A 24,854-nucleotide genomic window follows, 5' to 3' on the forward strand; every position below is an offset into this window, starting at 1 on the left:
CTGGCAGCAGTGTGAATAACAGGTGAGAAAGCAAAAATGGGGAAGCAGGGAGACCAGGTGGGGCCTCACAGGTCGCTCACGGCTACGTGATGAGAATGGGGCTGGTTACATAAATCACAATCTGATGCTCCTCTGTCTGTGGGACCATTTCCAGCAGCCCTCACACATGCTATCTAGGTCTCCATGGATGGGGGTGGGAAGAGACCCATTTGGCTCAAAGGAAAAAAAAAAAAAAACGTTAGAGCAATTAGACAACAAACAGATAGAAAAATATAAAAAATGCACTTTTGATGGGGCAACCTAACATCAATGAATCAGTTTCAGGAAAACATCGTCACCTGTCCTAATGCTGCTACGATTCGAACTTCATCTGTACTCTGCCTGGACATCGTCAGTGTCTAGAAACGAAACAGTAGGTTCTCAAAGATCCTATGCAATGGTTATGTTCAAGCGAGAGCTAACACAAGCTTGAACCCAGGAAAGGCATGGAGAGGGCAGAACGGTGTGATATCTAAAGATAGCAGCACCAGCAGTATGTGGGCAGGCACGAGAGGCTTTGGGGACAGAGAAACAGGGATGTGGTCATGTTTCAGCAGACATGTCTGTGCGCTGACTTCATGCCCGTTCACCACACCGGTGCCTGGGGACAAGGAGATGAACAGTGGATGGTGCAACCAGACCCTAAGGTTGTCAGCATCATGAGCGGAAACATAGAGCCCTGGAAGAGACCTGAGCTTGGAAAGGAAAACAAGGAGCCCCCTCATGAAGCACCACATTTGTAAAGAGGGTCCAAGCCACATACCTGGGAAGGCAGCCAGAGCTCAGAGTTGGACTCTATGTGTTTGAAGCCCTTACTCACCAGGCAGGACTCACTGCTTACACTTAGCATTGACAAAGCGACCGCCATATTGAATCCCAATTTAGGGTACAAGACTATTAACCTGGAAATGCCTATCTTCATCTTCTCAGCCCAGTAATGGAGCATGAGAAATGGACGGAATTAGACCTGGACAGTGACGTCTTTCTTCTCGGGAAATCAAACTTGTCCTGGGTCCCTGATGATACCCTATTACACACACCATTATCTACACATTCAATCTAAGAGACATTTCTCTTCTATTTTAAGGAATCATGAGAACTCATTATGGAAAAGAAAGAAAAAAGATCAGGCACACTTCATTATGTGTTCTCCCTCAATTAGGTAAGGATCTCAGGGGATTAATATTCAGAAAGATGTAGGTCTTTCTTCTGACCTAGATTTTTCTCAATACTAGGCAGGAGATAGCAAGATAAAATCAATGATACACAATAAACAACCACATGCATTACTGCATTTTCAAGTTTCCCCAAGACAATTGTTTTAGCCATAGTAACTTGATCAAAATAAAGAACTTCCCTGTACTGGTTTTTAATGATTTTCTTCCTAGACATGTGATGGGTAGGATAGAAACAGTCTCAAGATTGGTATAACCAGCTTGCTTCTGAAACTAGCAAGTCATCTGATCCCTATTACTCATTCTCTCATCTGCAAAAATGGTTAGAATGATAATCACTTCCCATGCTGTCATGGAGGTTAATAATGTACTCTACAAAATCATTATGACATATTCCAGCAAGAGCAATTATTACTTGTATTCATGTGTTAAGTAAAAGAGTTTTAGTTGTATAAATGTATTATTAAAAATAATTGTCTTAAGCTTGTTGTAACTACTAATTACACACATTTTCCTGAAATTCCTGCTAAACAACCTGCTTATTAAAAAAAAATCCAACATGCAAATCATATTTATTTTCCTAAATGGCCTTAGCCAATCATTATTACCACTGCTCCCCAAATTTTGTAAGTGCCTCCATCCATTGTGGGAACATCCCTGATATGAAGCTCACATTTACCACATGCCTGGTCAATTTTTAAGTATTTTATATTCTTTGGTGGGAAAGAATACATAAATAAAATGGAAAAGCAAGAACCTATCCAGCAAAAGCACAGACATCTACTCATGAACAAAGTCTCCCTGGGTTAAGCTGAAGCTGGTCTAAGAACTCGGATTCTAAGGAAGTGGGTTTTCTTTCATCCTGAGCAAAGGGTTTCCATGCATCCAATTTTGTCTTAAAGCAGAGCAGCCCAACGTAGACAAAGCAGACAACAAAGCCGAGTGAAGACGTTTGGGACAGTATCATCTCATCAGTACTCAGGGCCAGAAGGACGATGGCCTGAGGATGGGAGGACTTTGGTTTTTTTCCACCACATAACTCCCACGCACTTTTCTGGAGGAACGAGCTTTGTGCCCCGAGGATACCTGCCTCTTTTTCTCCGCCTTAACTCCTCCTACACTTCCTTCCTTCCATCTTGTACTACCCTTCCCGCTTCCAAAATTTATCCTCCAAAATGCCAGTGCTTCAGAGAAGAATTAAGGGTTGGTAGGGAAGGGGGGTGGGGGTGGGGGTAGAATTTTGAGTTGTTCCCATCATTCTGACATTTTTATTCATTGTTGTGGATATCTTCAGATTTTATCCATTTTCCCACTGAAGTCCCAGCTTCTGAGTTTCTCTTCTCAAAAGGTTGCCATGCATTTGCATTCAAATTATCTACACCTTAGCAAAATGTTCATCTTTTATAGTGACCCTCTTGTCCTTGGCCTTCATACTAAATGCAGGTGAGGATTAAAATTCACCTCTTTCCGCCACTGCTTTCTTTAATGAGAAAAACAAAATTGGGTTTGAAGTAGATTAAACAACTCGTTCGATGTCATTCGAGGTGAAGCTGAAACATGAGGCATTCACTAGAAACAAATACGTGTTTTTCACCATTTAAATGTCCTCAGGGTTTGAATCATTTAGCCTTTGGTGACACGCTGCCCCTGTGACTCCGTCCATCAGACTGGACGCTGAATACTCCAAACTTGCTATTATCTCTTGTCTCATTCCCACCATCTATAGCACCATGTAGGGCCTTTGGAAATATCCACAGATTCCTAAACTTTAACGTACTTGAGAATCATCTGGGAGGTTTGCTATAAGATGCACACTCCCCGGTTCTCCCCCAGAAAAGGCCTGGGGGCAGGAGGTAGCCACCAGAATCTATTTATTTAACAAGTTCTGTATGTAATGCTGATATGGATGGCCCACAGAAAATACTTAGGAAAATACTGAGTAATGGAGGGAGGCATTTTCTAGTTAGGGGTTCTCTTCACCCACCCTGCATGATCAGTGCCTTAGAAACATTTCATGGGGCCTCTGGGTGGCTCAGTCAATTGAGCATCTGACTCTTGATATCAGCTCAGGTCATGATCCCAGGGTCATGGGATCGAGCCCTGCATCAGGCTCCATGCTGAGTGTGGAGCCTGCTTAAGCTTCTCTCTCTCTCTCTCTCTCTCTCTCTCTCTCTCTCTCTCTGCCCCTCTCCCTCACTCGCTCTCTATTAAAAAAAAAGTATTTTGGGGGGGCGCTTGGGCGGCTCAGTCGGTTGAGTAGGTCTGATTTCAGCTCAGGTCATGATCTCACACTCCGTGAGTTTGAGCCCCGCGTAGGGCTCTGTGCTGACTGCTCAGAGCCTGGAGCCTGTTTCAGATTCTGTGTCTCCCCCTCTCTCTGCCCCTCCCCTGCTCATGCTCTGTCTCAAAAGTAAATAAAAACATTTTTAAAAAAGTTCAAGTATTTTTTTCAAAAGAAACGTTTCATACTTATGATCGATTTATAAAGAAAACAAACCCAACACAAAGAGAACTCAAGAGCATCAGCTCTTTCCAGGTTTTGAACATTGCTATTATCTTCCTTGCCCCATACTTCATTACACAGGACTTGACGTATTAGATTAATATCATACACATCTATTTATTTCATCCCCATACAAATTCCTTATCAGCACTTCAGAACAGAAGTGAACTAATTTTAGTAAATCACTCACTGTGTGGCTAAACCATAATGTTTGCCTCCCAGTCTGGCTTGAGAACATATGAAGGAGAGTGACAATTAGCAGGTCCAAAGCACATCCAAGGTGAAGCTGAATTTAGGCACTAGTCACATCTACAACTCTGGGGAGGGAGGGGGTCATGGCTCAAAAGTGGGGAAATTTCGGCTTGGAAAATTCCCCAAGCAGATGTGATCAGCCACTGTCTCAAATATTAAATCAGCAATATAATTTATAATTGTAGAAAAGTGTATTTGAAGTATATTGAGTTTGACAAATCCTTTGGTTGTGCTTTGTCATTTGTTAGTATTTCCCGAGCATGTTAATGTAATACATTTCTGTTGGGGGCCCAGAGAAACTTGCGCTCAAATCTTTGCTTTGTCGGTGACTCACTGTTGGGACGCCCAAGGCTGTGGGTTCCCATCACTAACCTTTAGATGTCTTTCCCATAGTGGTTCTTGTTCTTGACACGTTTTTTAAATGAAACTGATGTCCATGTGGAGTGGTTGGTTGCAATACAGTTACTAAAAGAAGAGCATGCAGTTTTGAAAAGCCCATCAAAGTTGCCTCTAGTCTGAAACTTTCTTGGTGTTGTTGACAGAGGATTTAAGAGGAAAAATTAACCAACCAGCTCCTAAGCTGCTACCTCTCAAGATGGAGATTCACACACACTGAACTGGCTTCTGCTACAGCTGCTTTTTTGTGCACTCTGTCTTTCTTGCCGTCTTAACCAAAAGGAATCCCTACTGCTCTCTTTGAATGTCAGGACCACCTTGATCTAGGGCCCCATGAGTTCTTGTTCCTCTTGCGAGAATGACAATCATCCTTTAAACAACACACCAGAAGATCAAAGATCTATGTAGCACTCCACTAAAACCAGAGTGTCGACTCCTGGGGGCATGAAATACACTTTTCATAATTCCTACTGACAACATTCCAACTAGACGATTTCGTCCTTGCCATCCTGGTGGATTTGCTGTAGGAGAAGCTCCTGAAAGCAGAACGGATGGGCCACCTGCTCAGTAGAGACAACCCCCATTAAGGGTATTGGGCTTGAATGCATTTGCCTGCAAGATGAGTCTCTCAAAGTGGGATTTCACTAAATCAGCATTAATCCCACTTATGTAATCCGCTACTGGGGCTTTCTGGAAACAGCATGATTTAGCAAACTGTTCTGGGATACGGAATGGGACCCCTGTGTGGGGGGGAACTACTGGTGTCAGCCTCAACAGTGGCACCTAAGAACCTTTCCCTAATGAACCTTCCACACACTTACTCCTGGGCAGGTTGACAGCTGAGCAGGGTATAGAGGAGATTCACTCGACTACAAGGCACATACTCAAAGCCTACAAGGCACAGAAGTAAAATAAATGAAGAACGCTGACCTGTTTGGGGCAATAGCAAACTCAGAAGGACAACTCTTATCCAAAAGGATGCCCAGCTATGGAGCTTCATCCAAAGCTCCCAGGCACGGTGACAGCCCTGAGCTGGTATTTCGAAAGAAGCCAGATGTCCGTGTTTTAGGTGAAAGCCACTGCATTTTTCTTAATCAACTTAATGCATGCCTATAGTTGGAAAATCAAAGACTTAAAAACTACAGAGGCAATGAAAAGATTAGTTCCCAGGAGAGAGGAGTGGGAGTTGAACAGGCAGAGCCCAGCGGATTGGCAGGGCAGGGAAGCTACTCTCTATGACATCATAATGGTGGATACATGTCACCACACATTTGTCCAAACCCTTAGAATGCACAACACCAAGAGTGAACCCTAATGTCAACCACGGACTGCAGGTAACTATGACGGGTCCATGAAGGATCATCAGTTGTTACGTATATACCACCTGGTGGGGGACGTAGATTGTGGAGGAATATGTGAGGGTGGAGGGTATGTAGGAAATCTCTGAACCTTCTGCTCAGATTTGCTGTGAACCTAAAACTATTCTAAAAAAATCAAAAGTGGGGTGCCTGCATGGCTCAGTCGGTTGAGCCTCCGACTCTTGATTTCAGCTCATGACATGATCCCAGGGTTGTGGGATGATCGAGCCCCATGTCGGGCTCCGCACTGAGCGTGCAGCCTGCTTAAGATCCTCTCTCCCTCTCTCTTTGCCCCTTCCCCGCTTGCACACACTGTCTCTCTCTTTAAAATAAAATCTCTTTTAAAGAATAACAAATAAATTAAAAAATTAAAAAATCAAAAGTAAAGAAAAACTCAAAAAAATCAAAGGCTTATAACAACGGCGGCCCCTGTCGTGGCCCCTCCACCCACCATTCCCATTCCACGACCACCACTTTTAACTATTTCTTCTGGTAGCTTCTTCCATATTACTGAAAAGTATGCTTATTCAGCTGTTTTCTAGTTTCATTATTTCCTGCATTCACAGAGGTTGAGGATTTTTTTTTTTTTTTAAGCTCTCACAGCACCCAACCTCTCCCCACATGGCCACATCCTTTTTCAGTGACCTCGGTCTCCCCCCACGGCACCCCCAGGCCTCCTCCTGGGCTGGGTTCCCTGTTTTGGGGTTCCATGTTTTTCTCGGTTGTTGTTCTGCTGAAGCATATTTCTGGTTGTTTCCTAAAAAGGGTGCTTGAGAGGTAAACTGTTTGAGCCTCACATGCTTGAAATGTGTCTCTTCTACTGTCACACTCAATTGGGAATTTGGCTGGTATAGACTTCTGCCTTGAAAACCATATTCCCTCAGAATTTTGAAGGCATCTCTCCATCATCTTCCCATTTCTAAGACTGTGTTAGATAAATCCGATACTCTCCAATTCACATGCCTTTGGCTGTGTCCCACTTCTCTGTCTCTTCCTGCAAACGTTAGGGTCTTCTCTTCAGGCACGGTGTCCTGACATGTTATGGTGACACAGGCAGATGTTGTTTAGAACACTGGGGCCCAAAACCCCACAATGCCATTTATGAACCATGTGATCCTGGGCACGTAACTTAATAGTGTGTCTCTTAAAACAGGCATGAGTGTCCTTCTTGCAAGGCGGTTGTGCAGATTAATGAGATAATACATCAGAGCCCTCAGAACAGCACTTGGCACATAGTGCAAAATCAGTAAATATTGGGTTTTATGACTATTGATAGTATCGTCGTCACTCCTGATTCTGCTTTGGCTTTTTAGTAGAGCGGTTCATGTCCTTCAAATCTGTTTCTTGAGTTCTATCTTCAGTAATTCCCTCCCTCCATTTTCTCTCTTCTTTTTTCCTGGAATTCCTATGAATCAGATATTGGACTCCTAGACCCACTCTCTCCTGCCCCCACTCTTACATATTTTCCATTACTTTTAAAAAAATTTTTTTAACATTTATTTTTGAGAGACAGAGTGTGCGTGGAGGAGGGGCAGAGAGAGAGGGAGACAGAATCTGAAGCAGGCTCCAGGCTGTGAGCTGTCCGCGCAGAACCCAATGCAGGGCTCGAACCCACAGACCACAAGATCATGGCCTGAGCTGAAGTTGGACACTTAACCAACTGAGCCACCCAGACGCCCCTCCATTACTCTTTTCTTAGTAGTATTTTACTTTGGGAGATATTTCCTGGATTCTTTATTGTCCACTTCCTCTAAGCTCACGGATAGCTACCATATTTTCAGTTTCCAAGAGCTCATTCTATCTCCCTGAGGATTCCTTTCCCATTAGCCCCTGCTCCTGGTTTCTGGATGCAGTGTGTCTCTGATCTGAGAATAGTAAGTAAATTGTGAAATTGTTTGCTGATTCCTACAATCATGTTTCCTTGGGATCTCTTTCTTCTACTTGTTTGCTGGTGTCTCTCACTTTCATGGTGCAGGATTTCTTCCTCAAGTTCTGGTCGTCCTCTGCTGTTTGTTCATATCCAAGAGGAAGGTCTGAAAAGGCTATACCTGAGGCTTGTGATTGTTGACCAGTGGGCTTCAGCCCAGGGGATCAGGGTCTTTTCTCTGGAGCTCTTCCTACACCCCTACAGTAGAATCCTCTAGTGTCCTCTCTGGGGACACAGCCTGGCTGCAATATTCCAGAGAAAGCTCCAGACATAGACTTTCACGTAATCCCTGACGGCCAGCTCTGTGCCTCAGCCCTGCTGTCTGCAGCCTAGATATTTTCCACCCCAGCTTCTTTAGAGAATGAATTTCCTAGCTCTCCATGGATCCAACTGCTCTCAGTCAATCCCAATATCCCACCCTGCCCCTCTCAGAGCCTCAGCTCTTCCAGTCCTGAGCATCAAAGGGTCCTTAGGAGCACTTTGGCTATTTCTCTAAGTCACTTTACACCCTCATCCACTTCAAGACTCAGGAAAACAAAATCCTGATCTTTAAAAGTTGGTAACTAACTCAAATTTTATTATATTCTTTGGAAGGTAAGGGGGAAAGAACGTGTCAGGAGGTCACAAGCAGCCCCTTGGCCAGTCGTCAACCTGGGACGTCCCCACCCCAGCCCAATGGTAATAAGAATGACCTGACATGTTAAAGACACGGATTCCTAGACTCCATCCCAGAACCACTAAACCACAAGCCTTGTGGTTGGGGCCCAGGAGTCCTCATGTTTAACAAGTTTCCCTGAGAGATTCAGATGCAAGAATCCTGCCCTTTGTCAAATTTGGATGAACACTATGCAGAGGGGTCAAGTCTGGAGGCCCCACCAGAGGCCAGAGGGGTCAAGCATGGAGGCCCCACCAGAGGCCAGAGGGGTCAAGCACGGAGGCCCCACCAGAGGCCAAAGACTGCTCACCTGTATGCACAACTTGGCTTCCCGGTTAGTCACTGCTAGTCTGTGGCCAGTCAGCCATGATGTACTGAGTGTCCACTTGACATTGACCTCACTGGGTGGTTCTCATGCACTTTATTAACTTTAAGGCCCAGCCCAGGGATGCAGTGATTCCACTGGAGCAGCCAGTGGGGGTCTCATCAATGTTCTGCACTGGGAGATGTTCTCAGCAGATGCAAAGATAAGTGCCATCTTCAACGGTGCTCTCCATATAGGTGAGTGCACCTATGGGCAGGGAGAGCTGGATGGACCTCACCTAGCTACAGGACCACGTTGCTCCAATGGCGTATTTTTCAGCTCTGAGAACACAGACTGTCTTCACCATCTCTGTATACTGAGCACTTCACCCTGTGTGGCCCTTAGTAGGCACCCTATAAATGGTTTCATCGACACATCAATTAATTAAGCTTTGTCAGATACCATTGAAACTGACTGCTCTGCCTTCAACTTTTCCTGTTGGTGTCATGCCATTAGAAGGTGCTATCTTGGAAAGCCATTTTAGTTCACTGGAAATGTGGCATCAGGTCTTACAATTACAAAAATGTGCAAGTGTGAGATTATTCAGGCCTTTTATGAGGTGTAAGATAGGATGTTTGATGTCACGACCCCAAGATCAAGAGTCACATGCTCTGCCAACTGAGCCAACCAGGCACCCCCTAATGAATCTTTTGCAATTAAGGGGGTGGAAGATGGGTCTGTGGACGTGTAATGTTTCCCATCGTAAGCAAAGGGAGCACACTGCAGATTCCACCGTTATGGCTGAACAGACACCCTTACTTACCCTAGCAGGCCAAGAGGCCACCATTTTCCTCCTTTGCCAGTAGGACCAGCCTCCCCTAGCCTGGCACTCAGCAAGCCCAACCCACTGCTTCACAGTCACTTTTCTTGGCATTAAAACTTCTCCTCTTCAAAATTCCTCTACTGAGAATACATTGGGACTGCTTTGGTAAGGCCTCGTACCAGTAATAATGCACAGCAACTCCATGCAGCCAAAAGTATTTGCTTTGTTTACAATGGCAAAAAAACTGGAGACCTCCTAAAAGCCCACCCATAAAAACTGGTCCATAAATTATGATACCCCCCCCCCATGCTATGGAACTCCATGCAGCAGTTAAAATGAACAAGGTAGCTGTTTCTCTCACTTGGATGGGCACCCATGCCTGGTTATTGGGGGGGGGCGGGTGACCACTATAGAGAATTTATACACAACTTTGTTAAAAAACAAAAATTAAAAGAATATGTACCAATGCATAATAGATGTTTCTATGTGTACAGAAAATGTTCTGGAGGAATACACACTAAACTATGAATAGTGATTATACCTGGAGAATATAATTGACAGGTAGGGGATAATAAAGGAGATTTACATTTTTTTATTAGAACGGACTAATTTTATAATTTTTAAAATTCCTAAATCTCCTATTAAAATGCAGATCTCTATGGAAAGGGTCATCCCATGCTGAAGTCCAGTACCTTGACTGGAAACTTGGTGAGCCATGGGAGGGAGCATTTATTATATAATCTGCTAAGAACTAGCCCAAGGGTTTTGACAAGAAAGGGAGTGGTGCAGCCTAGGCAGAATCCACACGGTGAGGGTGCCCTATTCAGGGCAATTCCCCACCGACAGACCAGAGCACCATGTGTCAAACAGCAGGACTGGTGGAGTGTTGCCCAACGGCATTGCCTCTGTTCTTGGATGGACAATGACATACCACTGGCCAGTGCCAGTCATCTTGTGTGATGTCTTTGCCAAGATTTTCCTTCCTCAAAGACGTTGCCCATGAACAGAGTGTGAAAAACAATGGACCAAATTGTGGCTGAACTGGCCCATTACACATCCCCTGTCTTCCTTTCCATAACGTTCAAATCACATTATAGTTTTAAACATCAGAGTCTCTAATCCCATCTTGGTCAGAAGAATTTAAGCCAGTTACATAGGGGCTGCTTGATACAAGAGGTGATGGTAGTTCCCATTACGTAAAGGAATCTTTGCTTTCCCCATCTTGGGCTCTAACTCCCCTTCTAGTCGACTGAGCTTCTGACACCTGAACACTATATTTAATTAAAATCAACAAAGGCCAGGATGGCCTAGGGTTTTGCTTCTGATCCCAAGCAATCTTGGGAACTTTCTCTGACACCACTTATTATATTTTAGTGTTGGAATCAGTTGAACGGCAGATTCTAAAGAGAGCCCCTGAATGCATTTGTGCTTTGGGAAAAGGCAGCCTCAGCCATCCTCATCCATCATTGGTAGGTGGAAGGGGAAAATGCGTCAACGTGGCTCGTATCCTTTCAACTGCAATATACCAGCAGAGCGCATAAGGATTCTATAACATGCAGCAACCACTGTGATTTATCCTCACAAGGCAACGTCTGGGCCAAAAGAGAATGTAAATCTCAGAGAAATCACCTTTCTCTGTTGCGAAAGTGGCTGGGGCCATTTGTCCTTCAGGTACCAACCACTAAGGGTCACAGTGCCCTCTGGTGGTGGCTGCTTTTTCCTGCGCTGGGCACTGGCCGACTTCTCTGGTTGGCCCCACCCAAGAACAAGGTAACTCTGATCACTGATGGCACTGGAAAATGGGAGGCCCAGTGGAAGAGTACGTGACATTGAAAGTAAAGCAACCAACATGTCAAAATGGGAATGGTCGGTCCAAGTCTGGCTCCTGGGTGTCATACTGAGTGCTGGCACCTTAGGCGAGTCAAAAGGCTCTATAAGTTCTGCTGGCCTCTCCAGATCTGCTGGGAAACTGTTCCCAACACTGCCCAATGGAAGAACACAAACTTGGGGGTCAAAGAAGCTGGGTGTGGGAACCTGCCTGGTCACTTACAGGATGAGTAACATAGGGCAAGTCATTTAGCTTCTACAGTTTGCTCATCAGTTTGCTATCTATGAAATGGGGAGAAGACATCCTACCTCATGAGGTTAGCGTCCAAGCCAACAAGACAGTATGCATCATGGCTTACGTCACAGTGTGGTCCCACCATGGCAAGTGTTACTAAAGCGTGTTTGTTTTAGGTTCTTCATGCAATCTGATGAGATTGCAGGAGACAAGGGACGTCTTTAAGTCACAAATGTTATAAGTTGTGGCCTCTCTCCTCCAAAGATGGAGTCAAAAACTATGAAGAATCTGAGCTGAACAATCATGGATGTTCTGCACTTTTCCTTCCTCAGTTTCCCCACTGCTTCTTGTCCCTCAAAATGAACAGACCTCAGTAAGTCTTTAAAATCTCTCACAAATTACTTCTAAGTCAGAGAGTTCTTAAACAGCTGTACTTGCTCAAGGTGATCCAAAGTCTTTCAAGGAATCGAGATCATCAACAACGTGCCCACCAATTTTATTTTAAATTACAAACAGGTAACTGGCCTCTCTGGCCACAATATTCTCATCAACTGATCATTATGTAACCTTGCTTTATGCGCTTTTCTGTTTAAAGATACCTCATTTAATATATATATAGTTAACTCACATTGAACTCCTGGGCAAAACACTTTATTTCATGCCTGAACAAAACTTATCTAACGTACATATTTTCTCCAAAAAGCACATCACAGCCTACTTGTGCTCGGAAACACAAGACCATACTTTAGCACTACACTTGGGGGCCATTTTAAACAGTGAAATTAACAAGAAAGAGCACAAAACTAAAAGAAAAGAACTAAATTAATTGCATAAAGGATCCCTGTTTATGGTATAAGCCCCAAAACAAGAAGGCAGAGTGTCACCTTGTCCCGCCTCAGCCAGGAATGTGCATATCGAGCCACTCATATTGAAGCCACTATGGGCACGTGCTTGTCCACAAACAGCCACAAACATGCCGTGAGTACTGGCTGGGAGTTAAATCTCAGTATGTAGATGAACTCACAAATATTGAAGCCATGAATAACAAAGACCAACTCCACCAGCACCTCACCCAGTGGGGTCTGTGGACCCCTGGGTGTGCTGAGGTTCTTTCAGAGAGTCTGCGAGAGTAAAACAATTTTCAAAGTACTACCAAGATACCATTTACGTCTTCCTCTCTGTTGACATTCGTGCTGATGGTGCAAACAGTGGGAGTAAAACTATTGGTGCGTCAGCAACCAGTGGTCGTATGGCACCAAACACCACCACTCGGCACTGTGTCGGACACCAGCAGCACTCAAAGAAAAAAATAAGCCAGTTTCACCCAAAAATGTTCTTGAAACAGTAAAGATGATTAATTTTGTCTCTCCCTGTAAGAACACATCTTTAAATATCCCTTGGGGAAAATGTGGGAACTACATATCCCCAAGGATAATAGTTGTCTTGAATAAAAGTTCTCAAATAATTATTTGAGTTGCATGCTGAACTAGCCATTTTTTTTTCATGGAACAGTTTCTACTTGAAAGAGCTTCTAACAGACTATGGTCTTCAGACTTGGGTAACTGGCAGATATTTTCTCTGGGGTGAATGAAATGCACCTGTCACTTCAAGGAAAACAACTGATACTCTTTGTTGCCAATAATAACATTCAAGCTTTCAAGTGAAAATTACATTTTGGAAAACGTGCATATGCCACCATGAGATGGAGAGCCTTCCAATATATTTAAACACTCTTCTGATGTGATTGGTGCTGATATTAATAAATGTAATTCTTGACAGTGTCTAATGAAATATATCAACATCCAGAAGAACCGTCTAACTAGGTGAGCCAACATTTTCCAAGTGACCAGTGCACCGTGTTACAAAATCATGTATGGGTAAAAGATCCATTTAAAGTACAAGATAGAAAAATGGATTTTAACATAACAGAGAATGAACAGTTCATTGATATCATTCCACTGCAACTAGCTTTTGAGAAACTACCTTCAAGTTTTGACATAGAAGAATTGCCCCAATTACTTGTAAAGACTATTAGAATAGTCATCTTTTTTCCAGCTATTTACCTGTGTAAGTCAGGTTTTCCTCATAGGCGTCAGCCAAATCTATCACATGAGGCTCTAGCTCTCACTCCTCAACAGCAAAAGGGAGCAGAAGTAAGCTGGGTGCTTGATGAACTTGGGACCCTGAAAACAAGGTGGTAGCCGTTACAGATTTCATGCCACATGGGCTTTGCTTTTTCTGAGTCAGCGCAGAACACGAGAAGATACACATCAAAGCACTTCGATCAAGCCACGGAGAGAACAAGGATCCTCCCAAAGATGCAGCCTCCACAGAGTCATTGACAGCAGGTCCTCAAGGATTGGTGGCTGGAGCATTTGCCGAGCATGAGATCCCTAGGCTGTGTCCTCACCTGGAGCCGTGTCGTCAACTCATGGACATCCAACCACCGTCCACAGCAGAATGTCTCACCCTATCTCTGAGAGGCTGTGAGATCTCTTCCAGTTACCCCAGTAGAGATGTAACAGCAACAAAACGACAGCCAAAACTTGAAAAGCCATTTTGGTGGTTAGTGAAGGCTCCCAAGTGCGGTGCAAATAAGGGAACCACATTGCCTAGCTTTGTCTGGGAGGATTTGAATTCCTTCCGAGTCCCGCCCCTCTGGGTGGCTGCATCCTGTAAACCTCTCCCCTTTCTCTAATTTTTCCTGTGCATCCTGCCCCCCCACCTCCCCCCTAAAAACCCTTCCAGCCCATCTTGGCTTTAGGCATCCACCTTTCCTCCACAAATCTCTCTCCCATTTTCTTATATAATCAATCTAGCTTTCCTCCCTCCTTCTCCACTCACTACACAGACGAACACAGCAAAGACCCACACACAAAACATCAGGATCCCCCTTGGAAGGGGACAGGACAGGCTGAAAATACTTTTGTGCAAACGGTTTTGTACAAATCACTTTCTTTTCTAACAGGCAAATGGCAGGCAGTTCCAAAGTCTTTTATTTTTATAGGACAAAGAGGTACCCATGAAATGTGTTTCTAAATTTGGAGTTCTTAAACTAAATCAGCCTTGTATTAGAATTTACTGAGGATTTTGCCTAACAGTATTGTTTCTTTCCCTCTTCCTGTGCAAATGAGCCCTTGGAATTTTCAGGGACAATGCTTTGTCATTAACGTATTGTCAACACTGCCTTGAGTTGTTGTGGTCGGTAGTTGCTATTATTCCATTTTAATTAGAAATCTTTATTAGTTTGAGTTCATCATTATCACTTTAATTTCTTACAAGCTATTTGGTTTGCTATATAATGAGATGCCTATTAGCACCCATAGCATTTTTGGCCCATAATTTTCCAGTGCTCAGATTTAGGACAACGTGTAATGGTACAAATATGAACCCCTCAGACGCCTATCGCTAAGTTTTGTGAGATATTATAATCATATAATCATAAATATGTGTATTTTGTTATTATATAAATAATCTCAGAATGTCTTTAGACAGGGAAATTTTGCGATTATTACAAGTGTTTCTTCGACTGGAAAGGTGGAATGGGGCAGCTTGTGGCCCCTGTGTCTGTGTCTCAAATAACTGCTGTCAAAACTGTTAAAGATGCAACGGTTTGTAACATCTGCTGATAATTTCCAAATCAGAATCTCTAGCGCATATTTTTTCCTAAGCTCCGGTTCCATGTACTCAACCAGGTTTCACAAACAAACTCATCACTTCCAAAATAGAAACCACCCCTCCTCTCGCGCACCACCCTTGCTCCTTGTAGCTCCTCCAGCCTCGGGAAACGGCGTCGCTGTTGACTTACACAGTCTACAAACCTGGCTCCTCTGTCTTTCCCAGGACAATTTCCAAGTTCCATCAATTCTGCTTCCCAGCTACTTCTTAAATCTGTCCTTCTCTCCCCATCCCCACTGCTCCCACCCCAAGGCACTACCCTCTTTCATCTGGATTTTTCACTGCTTTATTCTCAGCCTCTAAAACCATTCCTGGCACACAGTAGGTACTTGTGTCCGATATCTTGTGTCTGCCTCTTTGCATCCACCTTCCTCCTGCTCCCAGTCCCTTTGTCCTGGGCCCAGGAAGCTGTCATAATGGACAATCTCAGCAGAACGGCCTGCCCTCTGCCTTTTTCAGCAGTGCTGTTCCACAGAAATAAGTCAAGCCACCAACGTGGGCCAGGTGTCATTTAAAGTTTTCTAGTAGCCATATTTTTAAAAATAAAACTCACAAATAAGACACAATTTTTAAAAAGTGAAAATAAATGGGTGACCTTCATTTTAAGAATACATTTTATTTAAGACAACATACCTAAAACATTACCATGTCAACTTGCAATCAATATTTTTAAAAAATGCTGATGACGTATTTTACAATCTTTTCTTCCTAAGTCTTCACAACCCAGGGTGTATGTTACACTCACAGCACATGTCAGTCTGCACTAAACACTTTTCAAGTGCACATTAGCTGCACGTGGCAATGGCCACCATACTAGATAGCTCAAAGCGAGCAGGGGAAAGGAACAGGATCAAAGTATTTAGGCCCCTGACTCCCTGCCTCCCAAGGTCCCCACAGGCTGGCAGGCCCCAGCTCTTGTGGAGTAGCCTTTCTGTCTTCAACACCCCGTGTATTCCTGTGCTGAGGCCACTGTAATGAAACCGTCACACCGCAAGTGGCTTATAACGACGGACAGTTAGCCTCCCCAAGTTCTGGAAGCAACAAACCTAAAGTCAAAGAGTTGGCAGGGCCACCTTCTCTCTGAAGGCTCTAAAGAATCCTTCCTTGCCTCTTCCATCCTCTGGGGGTTGCTGGCCATCCTTGGTGTCCCTGGTTTGCAGACACATCACCCAACTTCTGCCTCCATTGTCACACGGCCCTCTCTCCCGTGTGTCTCTGCATTCCTTCACACAAGGATACCAGTCATGTTCACTTAAGGGCCTACTGTAATCCATAGGCTCTCATCTCAACGAATTACATCTGCAATGACCCTATCTCCAAATAACATCACACTCTGAGGTTTAGGGAAGGGCATGAAATTTGGGGGAACAGTATCCAATCTGAAACACCCTGTAATCGCAAACTCCTCTAACCAAAGAACTAAGAAGTTCTGAGGACTCTGGCGTGAAATCCCATCTTTCTCAAGCACTAAATTTTCATATGCTAGTGGGCCTATTTCCAGATTTTTCTACTCTGTTCCATTCGTCTAGGAATGTGCCAACCCCACTCTGTTTTGGGTATAGAAGCTTTATGTCATGTCTAAGTCTTTTAATTCTAGAAGCTTCATAGCGTGTTTAACCTCTGGTCCTCACCCCTAGAACTCACGTCCCACCAGTTCTAGTGAATGTTCCTCATTTGTTGCTCTAAATAAACTTCATACATGACCTGTCTCGGTCCAGTTTAAAAAATCATCACTGAGTTTTCTGAGATTACCTTCGCCTTACAAATTGACCTGTGAGGAACTGACCATTAGTGGAAATGAGTCTTCCCATCCAAATCATGGGACATTTTCTCATTTGCTCATGGCCCCTTTAGTATCCGCCAGCAGGGTTTACACACTCCATGCAGGTTTTGGACATTTCTCGCTAGGTGTACATCTACACATTTCATTGTCTTTCTCACCGTTGTAAACGCAGTCTTGTCTTCCATTATGCCCTCAAGTTGGTTTTTGTTTACATACGAGACATCTGTTGATTTGTGTGATTTTATCCCTTGTTAATTTACTAAATTTTATTACAATTTTATAGCAGCTTCTCATTGGCTCTTCGGGTTGTCACATAACCATATTATTTATAAATGAAAATATTTTTCTATTCCTAATATCCATGCTGCGAGTGCTTTGCTTTGTCTGATTGCATTGGCTAATAACAATATTAGACAGTAAAGACAATGGACATTATTTCTTGTTCCAACCTTTGGCAGCAAAGCCCCAAGTGTTTTTTTCCCATTAAGTAAGAAGCTAACTTTGGTCTGAGGCATATATGTCTTACCTGTGATGAAAGCATCCATCAGTGCCTATATGACCATAGGGATAATTGCTGATAAAGCAAAGGAGTATTTTATGTGCTGAATCATGGCCCCCCCAAATTCATATGTTGAAGCTGTAACTCAGTACATCGGAATAGGACCATATTTGGAGGAAAAAAAAAACTTTTAAAAGGGTGACTAAGTTAAAATGAAGCCATGAGGGTGGGTCCTAACGCAATCTGACTGTTGTCCTTACAAGAGGAAGAAACTTGGACACACCAAGAGGCACCAGAAGTGCATGCACACGTAGGGAAGGTGATACGAGGCAACAAGGAGGACAACATGTACCAGCTAAGGGAGGAGGCTTCAGAAGAAACCCCCTCTGCCAACACCTTGACCTTGAACTTCCAGCATCTGTAAGTATGAGGAGGTAACTACCCAGACCATGGTCCTTTGTTGTGACACCTGTAGGAGCTACCACAGGTATTGAGTTTTGTCCAGTGCCTCCTCCGTATCTACGGAGATGGTCATATGCTTTAGCCCCTTAGCTCTATGGCCAGTATGGCATAGCAATATATTTCCCAATACTGGACCTTCCTTGCATTCTGGAATGAATCTCCTCTGTTCTTAACACATCGTTCCTTTAATGTGCTATTGGGTTCTTTTGGATACCTTTTATTTAAAAACTTTATCATCACTATTTATAAGCAAGATCAGGGGCGCCTGGGTGGCTCAGTCGGTTAAGCGTCCGACTTTGGCTCAGGTCACGATCTCGCAGTCTGTGAGTTCGAGCCCCACGTCGGGCTCTGGGCTGACAGCTCAGAGCCTGAAGCCCGCATCGGAGTCTGTGTCTCCCTCTCTCTCTGACCCTCCCCCCATTCATGCTCTCTCTCTGTCTCAAAAATAAACGTTAAAAAAAATTATAAGCAAGATCAAATCAGAAGTTTTATTTTTCAACGAAATCTTTTCACATCTGAGGATTAATGACAGGCTCACTTTACAACAAGGTTTTCTTCATTTTTTACCCCCTAGAACCATTAGGGAGGTATTGGGATTATGTGAACTTGCAAGGTGTTTTTACACCTGGTGCTTCTTGGGGAAGATAATTCTTTATTTTTCTATTTCTTCTGTGGTAATCATTCTGTTGAGATTTAGTGTCTTTCCTAGGTTAAATTTCAAGAAGTTGCATTTTTCTACAGATTTTCACATTTTATTTACGTTTTCGTATTTATTCCCCTCGAGGTGTAAGAAGTATTCTCGATTTTTTTATTTTTGAGTTTCACCCTTTGTCACTCCTAGGTTGTAAATTTCTGTTTTCTCCATCCTTTTCTTAAGTTGGTAAGTGGGTGGTTTGTCCATTTTGTTGGTTTTTACTTAACGAAACCCACTTTTGGATTCCCTCATGATTTCTATTGCTTTTCCATTTCCTGATGTACTGACTTCTTTATGTTTATCAAACCCTACCTTCCCCTCTCTTTTAGTCTGTTCTTTTTCTAGCTTTTTGCATTGGTGCCTAACTTATTTATTTATTGCCATGCTCAGTTGTTTAAGCATCTGACTCTTGATTCCAGCTGAGGTCATGATCCCAGGGTCTTGAGATCAAGCCCTGCATTGGGCTCCATGCTGAGCAAGAAGCCTGCTGGGGATCCTCGCTCTTGCTCCCTCTGCCCCTCCCCTACTGGCATGCGCATGTGCACACGTGTTCTCTGTCTCTCTCTCTCAATAAATAAGCATTTTTTTGATAAAAGATTTTTTTTACTACTACTGCCATATGGACTTAACGCAACAAGTTTCCGCTGGTAACTATTTTTGCTATGTCCCATAGACTTGAACAGGTCATAATTGTACCTGTACTTACCTTTAAGAACGTCTCCGATTTCATTTTGCATTTTCCCTTTGACCGAAGAGTTGTTTAACAGAGGACCTTTTGATTGTTGTTTTGGTGACGATGGTGGGGTTTTTGTTGATGTTGTTGTTTCAGTTATTTTGTTTATTAACCCATTATCAGAGAATATGGTTTGCAAGTATTTTCTCCCATTCTGGAGGATGCTGTTTCAATTTGTTTCCTTTGCTGTGCAGAAGGTCTTTAGTTCAGTGCAGTCTCACCTGTTGACTGTAGCTTTTCCTGCCAGTGCTTGTCATGGAAGGATGTTTTGGTTTGTTAATGCTGTCAACTTCTAGCTTTTTGTGGTCAGAGAATCTCGCATTATTTCTATTCCTCTAAATTCATTGAGATCTTCTTTGTGGGCTAAGAGTCAATTCTCTTAATTTTCCATGTGTACTTTCATTTTTTTTAATGTTTACTCTTGAGAGAGAGAGACAGAGACAGAAAGACAGAGTGTGGGCAGGGGAGGGGCAGAATCGGAAGCGGGCTCCAGGCTCTGAGCTGTCAGCACAGAGCCTGACGTGGGGCTCCAACTCAAGAACCACGAAATCATGACCTGAGCTAAAGTCCAATGTTCAACCAACTAAGCCACTCAGGTGCCTCTTCCCTGTGTACTTTAAAGGAAGGCATCTTCTTTTACCTTGTTCTTTAGGTCATCCATAAGATTTACCTCAATGATCATGCTGATTGGGTCTCCTACAGTCTTACTGAGTTTTTGTCTACATGGTATTCCTTCAGTGGAGAGAAGTGTGTTAAGTTTAATGTTATCATCTTTGATGACTTCTCTTACAATCTTTCATAGATTCTATGTTATAAGATTGTTGCTGTGCAGTGCCTGGGTGGCTCAGTCGGTTAAGTGTCCAACTCTTGATTTTGGCTCAGGTCCTGATCTCACAGTTCATGACACTGAGCCCCATGTTGGGCTCTGCGCTGACAGCGTGGAGCTTGCTTTGGATTCTCTCTCCCTCTCCGTCTACCTCTCTCTCTCTCTCAATAAATACACTTAAAAAGGAAATTCTAAAGATAGTTGCTGTGTAACTTGAGACCTAAATACTAGTAACTATAGTATCTTCATCGTGAACTGCAGCCTTGACATCATAAACTGTCTGCTCGGTCTTTTAACATGCTTTCTGATCTGGATGCTACCTTCCCAGACACCCAGGTTTCTTTCTTGCGTTTTTATCCTTTTTATTTTCCTTAATCATGATTTTGCATACTAAACGTTTGTCCATTCTTTAATTGTTAACCTCCCTAGATCTCTTCTCTCTCTCTCTTTTTATTTTAGGAGCGTCTCTTATAGGGGCACAGTGTTAGATTCTCCTTTGGCAGCCAGAACTATAAAGCCTTCTTTTGATAGGCTAAACCCATTTACATTATAATCAACATATTTTGCCTCTTCTTCATATTGTGTATTTGTGCATTTACCCACGTGTATATATACCCCTATATACACATAGACACGTATATTGAAATATATATAATGGTCTTTCAATATGTGATCTCTCCGTTTTTTTTAATCTTTCTATTCTTTATCTTTTGGAAATTAGGAAGGCTTGTGTTTTTGCAAAAGTAGCTACTTTTATACCAATATTGTTATATAATTTTTAATTCCTCCTCACTTAGAGCTCTTGTCTATTGACCCTCTGCTACAAACAGTATCAAAATTAGCTAGCAGGCCCTTCTTCCCACTCCGATGCTTCTCCCAAGCATCTAATTTCAAATTGTATAATTTTATTCCCAGTTAATACCAAGAAGGTAACTAACTTTCGAATTATCATCTAAGGTCATCAAAGTTAATAATTCTAATTTCTGTTCAGTGAGCTACTTTAAAAAAAATGTTTATTTATTTTGAGAGAGAGCGAGTATGAGTGAGGGAGAGGCAGAGAAAGAGAGGGAGAGAGAGAATCCCAAGCAGGCTCCGCACGATCATCTCAGAGCCTGACATGGGGCTCGACCTCACCAACCATGAGATCACAACCTGAGCTGGATGGAAATCAAGAGACAGATGCTCATGAGCCACCCAAGAGCCCCAGTAAGCTGCTATTAACTGAAAAGTCCTGTCCTGCAGGATTTATCCAAATCCCCTGTATCCTGAATTATTCAAGGCATGATGGGCAAGGGCTGTCTCTTAGGAGCTTCAAACATTTTAAATGGGAGATGGGGCTCCCGGGTAACTCAGCCAATTAAGTAAATGGCTCTTAATTTTGGCTCAGGTGATGATGGCATGGTTGAGAGATCAAGCCCCACATCAGGCTCTGAGCTGGGTATGCAGCCTGCTTAGGATTCTCTGTCTCCCACTCTCTCTCTGCCCCTCCCCTGTTCATTCTCTCTCTCTCAAAAAAAATTAAACATTAAAAAAAAAACATATAATACACTACAGGAATGATTCCCTATATGCCTGATGGCCACTCGGTCCTTGGAGCTGTGTCTTTGAGCATCTTCAAACAGTGGCAAAATCAGTGGATTTTATTGAGTGGTCAATGTAGGCCCAGCTGGGGACTGTGCTGGGTACATATAAAAAATTAGTTCTGTGTGAGTAAAGGGCATGGGACAATGTCTAGCACAGAAAATCACCATCATCGCCACCACCACCCTGAACAGACATCAAAGCCGACCTCAAGACATCCCGAGTGAGCCTATCCTGGCATATCCTGTTATACACAATCAGCCCTTTTGACGTGACCTCCTGAAATCTATTCTACTTTCCTTTCCATCCATACCTTCACTTCCCTCTGGGAAACCACCTCTACCAAGCTCTCGCTCCTTGTTGTTGGACAAGACCCGGCCTCCTCCCAGAGGATAAGCTTCGATGGTGAAGCACGTGAACAAGATCTGAGGCAACCAGTGCATAAGTCACATTCCCTTTGATGCACTGTATGGTCCAAGGACATGCACGTGACCAGTCAGAGGGAGACTTTCTGGGAATATCCCAAGAAGGACACACTATTTTCTGCTGCAAAATGTGAGGTCTGGAGACGTTGCGGCCCTTCTGTAATCATGAAAAGAAAGCCTGTCTGGGAGGAAGCCCGTAAATGAAGCCAAGTGACAACATGTAGAGAAATAGGGTTGGGCCATATTTTTGAGCTGCGTCTAAAGGTACCCTGACTTTTCCCTTGAGTAAAACAATAGGTCTCTCTTATCCTTAGCTGACTGTTGGACTTTGCCACTTCCAACCAAGAGTCTTAAGTGACACACGATCTGATCTTTTCGTTGTACTGTCATTTATTTGTGCTTCGTAATTTTCCAAGTACTTGGTTTTGTCCAAACGAATCCCTTTCTCTGGGATTCCCTTTTGCCCACTTCAAATATCCTAAGTGTTTTCATTTCTTAAGATACAGGTCAATGCTGCCTTCCCTATAAAGAACTCCCCTAAGTATTCAGGGAAAATGAGCATCAACTCAACAATGTCTTCTCAAATGGTCCAGGAAGCCAATGCTCTTTGTATTCTTGCAACTTCTGCACAACTTTGTAATTATTTAAAAATTTTTTAAGTTAAACATTTAAAAACTCCAAGCTCTTTGGTGGGCTTGTCATCCGTAGAGGCAACGTGACAATGGTATTATTAGTAACATTCTTCTGGTTGGGGTTGATCGCCCTAACTGTGTCCGATCTCTTCAACAAGGTAGTTGCACCCCTTGCCAGAAGGGCCAATGTACCCAGGATTTAGCCTGGTTCCTGGCATGTGGTAGGTGCTCTGCAGAAGTTTTTGGAATGAGTGAGTAGACACGGATGGATCCTGCACACAGGCATCAATGTGCTGATGGTACAGAAAATCCACAGAAGATTTTTCAATATTTTATGTGATGTTAGAAAAGATTATTAGTGTTCTAGGGTCTTATTCCTACCTAAATAGTTAGGAGAGTAAAAAGGAGATTTGCCATCGGCTGAAATAACTTTGCTTCCCACAGACTGTGTAGCGGGATAATTGAAGGTTCACGCAAGACTAATGGATTCCTTACCAAAGGAATGGAGGCATGAAGGGGACCTGATGTCGCACAATGACAACAGTAACAGCTATTTATCAGAAAAATAGATTGGACTGACTCGCTTGTGGCACTGCCCCCAGTGTAATGCTAAGTACACGTTTGGCACAATTTACCTCCCTCTGCTCTGCCTTCCCCTTATTTGTGGGCACTTCTTCATCAGATGGTGGATTTGCGTGACCCTGTATATGAGTCCAATCACGTACACGGTCGCAAAACCTGCCCAACGCCGTCGTGAGCATAACACCTGACAAAACAAAAGTCCCACTCTTCAGAGTAATTAGTAAGAGAACATACTCAGCCTGACTGCTGCAGGCCTGACCCCAAATCCTAACCTCAACCTGAAGGCCTGGACTCTCCTGTCTCAAACCTGAGCACCAGAAAGATATCGAGTGTGACATCTAATCGTGCAACTCATGTTACAGAAAGAGAATTACATCAAGAGTCCATTCCTGGCCCCAGCTCAGTCCCTGTGTGACTGTGGTCAATCACTCAATGTCCCAGGTTCAGGCCACTGGTCAGACCAGTAGAGACAGTAACTGCCCTGACCTCCTCATACAGTCATAGCGAGGAGCAAATAAATAACATGTGGAGGAACTATGAACACAAATCAGTTTCCAACACACAAAAAAATATCAATATTTAGATGCTAAGGCAGGAGTTAAAAAGATACGAGGCATCAGAGCAAAAAAGAAAGTAAAATGGGGGACGCCTGGCTGGCTCAGTTGGTTAAGCGTCCAACTCTTGATTTCAGCTCAGGTCATGATCTCAACAAGGTTCCTGAGTTCGAGCCCCACATTGGGCTCTGCGCTTATGGTGTGGAGTCTGCATGGGATTCTCTCTGTCCCTCTCTCTCCCAGAATAAAGTAAATAGGCATTTAAAAAAATAAATATTAAGAAGGTAAAATGGATGAAGGAAATGTGTCCAGTCTCCAGGTGGAATGCAATGCCCGACTTTCCCCTCAATGATGAGGGCCTTCCACTCTACCTGGGGCTGACGGCATCACCAGGTAGGTCTACTGGTCAGACACAGCCACACACCGCAAAGCCTTATCATCTTAGCACACATTAATTCAACCCACATCTCCAGGAGATGACATCTGTGGCACGTGTACGGCAAAGAAAAGAGTGTTTATTCAGTCACTCAGATAGATGTGGCCTTCTCACCGGCATCTTCTCCCACCTGCTTTTGCTTTCTGCTCCACCATGGATCTCCCACTCACACGTGTATGTTCTTTCCTCCTAGCTCCCAGCCACAGAAGCACTTAGACCTCCCAGAGCAGAAAATACTTCCTCTTACTGTGTGGTCTTCCAAGCAGAGGGTTTTCTTCTCTCTGTCTCCCCCAGCCCCATACCTCCAAGCGGAAGGGTCTTCTCTCCTGTCTCCTAGTGAAGATCCAGCTCCTGACCCATGTCTTTCCCATCTGCCCATACCCTCTCTCCTTTTCTTTCTGCATGACCTGGGTGCAGCTAACCCCTCCCTGTGACTCCAGAGGCCCCCCTCTCCCGGGTACCGGGCCCATGTTGT

General features: G+C 43.6%; 1 protein-coding gene and 1 long non-coding RNA gene across 4 annotated transcripts in view; one reads left to right on the plus strand and one right to left on the minus strand.

Moving 5' to 3' along the window:
- The window catches only part of CD2H10orf90 (chromosome D2 C10orf90 homolog), a 264,239-nt gene extending 258,666 nt beyond the window's left edge, over positions 1-5,573 (minus strand). For all 3 annotated transcript variants that reach the window (XM_042960027.1, XM_042960022.1, XM_042960021.1), the window contains exons 1-2: positions 5,296-5,573; positions 4,342-4,434 (exon numbers count right to left, since the gene is read on the minus strand). The gene's annotated coding sequence lies outside the window, so the exon portion shown is untranslated. The remainder of the gene's footprint in view (positions 1-4,341; positions 4,435-5,295) is intronic.
- An 85-nt stretch (positions 5,574-5,658) lies between these two features.
- Positions 5,659-23,441, plus strand: LOC122231741. The gene is made up of 3 exons (XR_006208983.1): positions 5,659-5,699; positions 17,718-17,874; positions 23,252-23,441. It is a non-coding gene; the product is annotated as an uncharacterized LOC122231741 (long non-coding RNA).
- The last annotated feature ends 1,413 nt before the right edge of the window (positions 23,442-24,854 follow it).

Source organism: Panthera tigris, chromosome D2 (assembly GCF_018350195.1).
Source record: "Panthera tigris isolate Pti1 chromosome D2, P.tigris_Pti1_mat1.1, whole genome shotgun sequence".
NCBI lineage: Eukaryota > Metazoa > Chordata > Mammalia > Carnivora > Felidae > Panthera > Panthera tigris.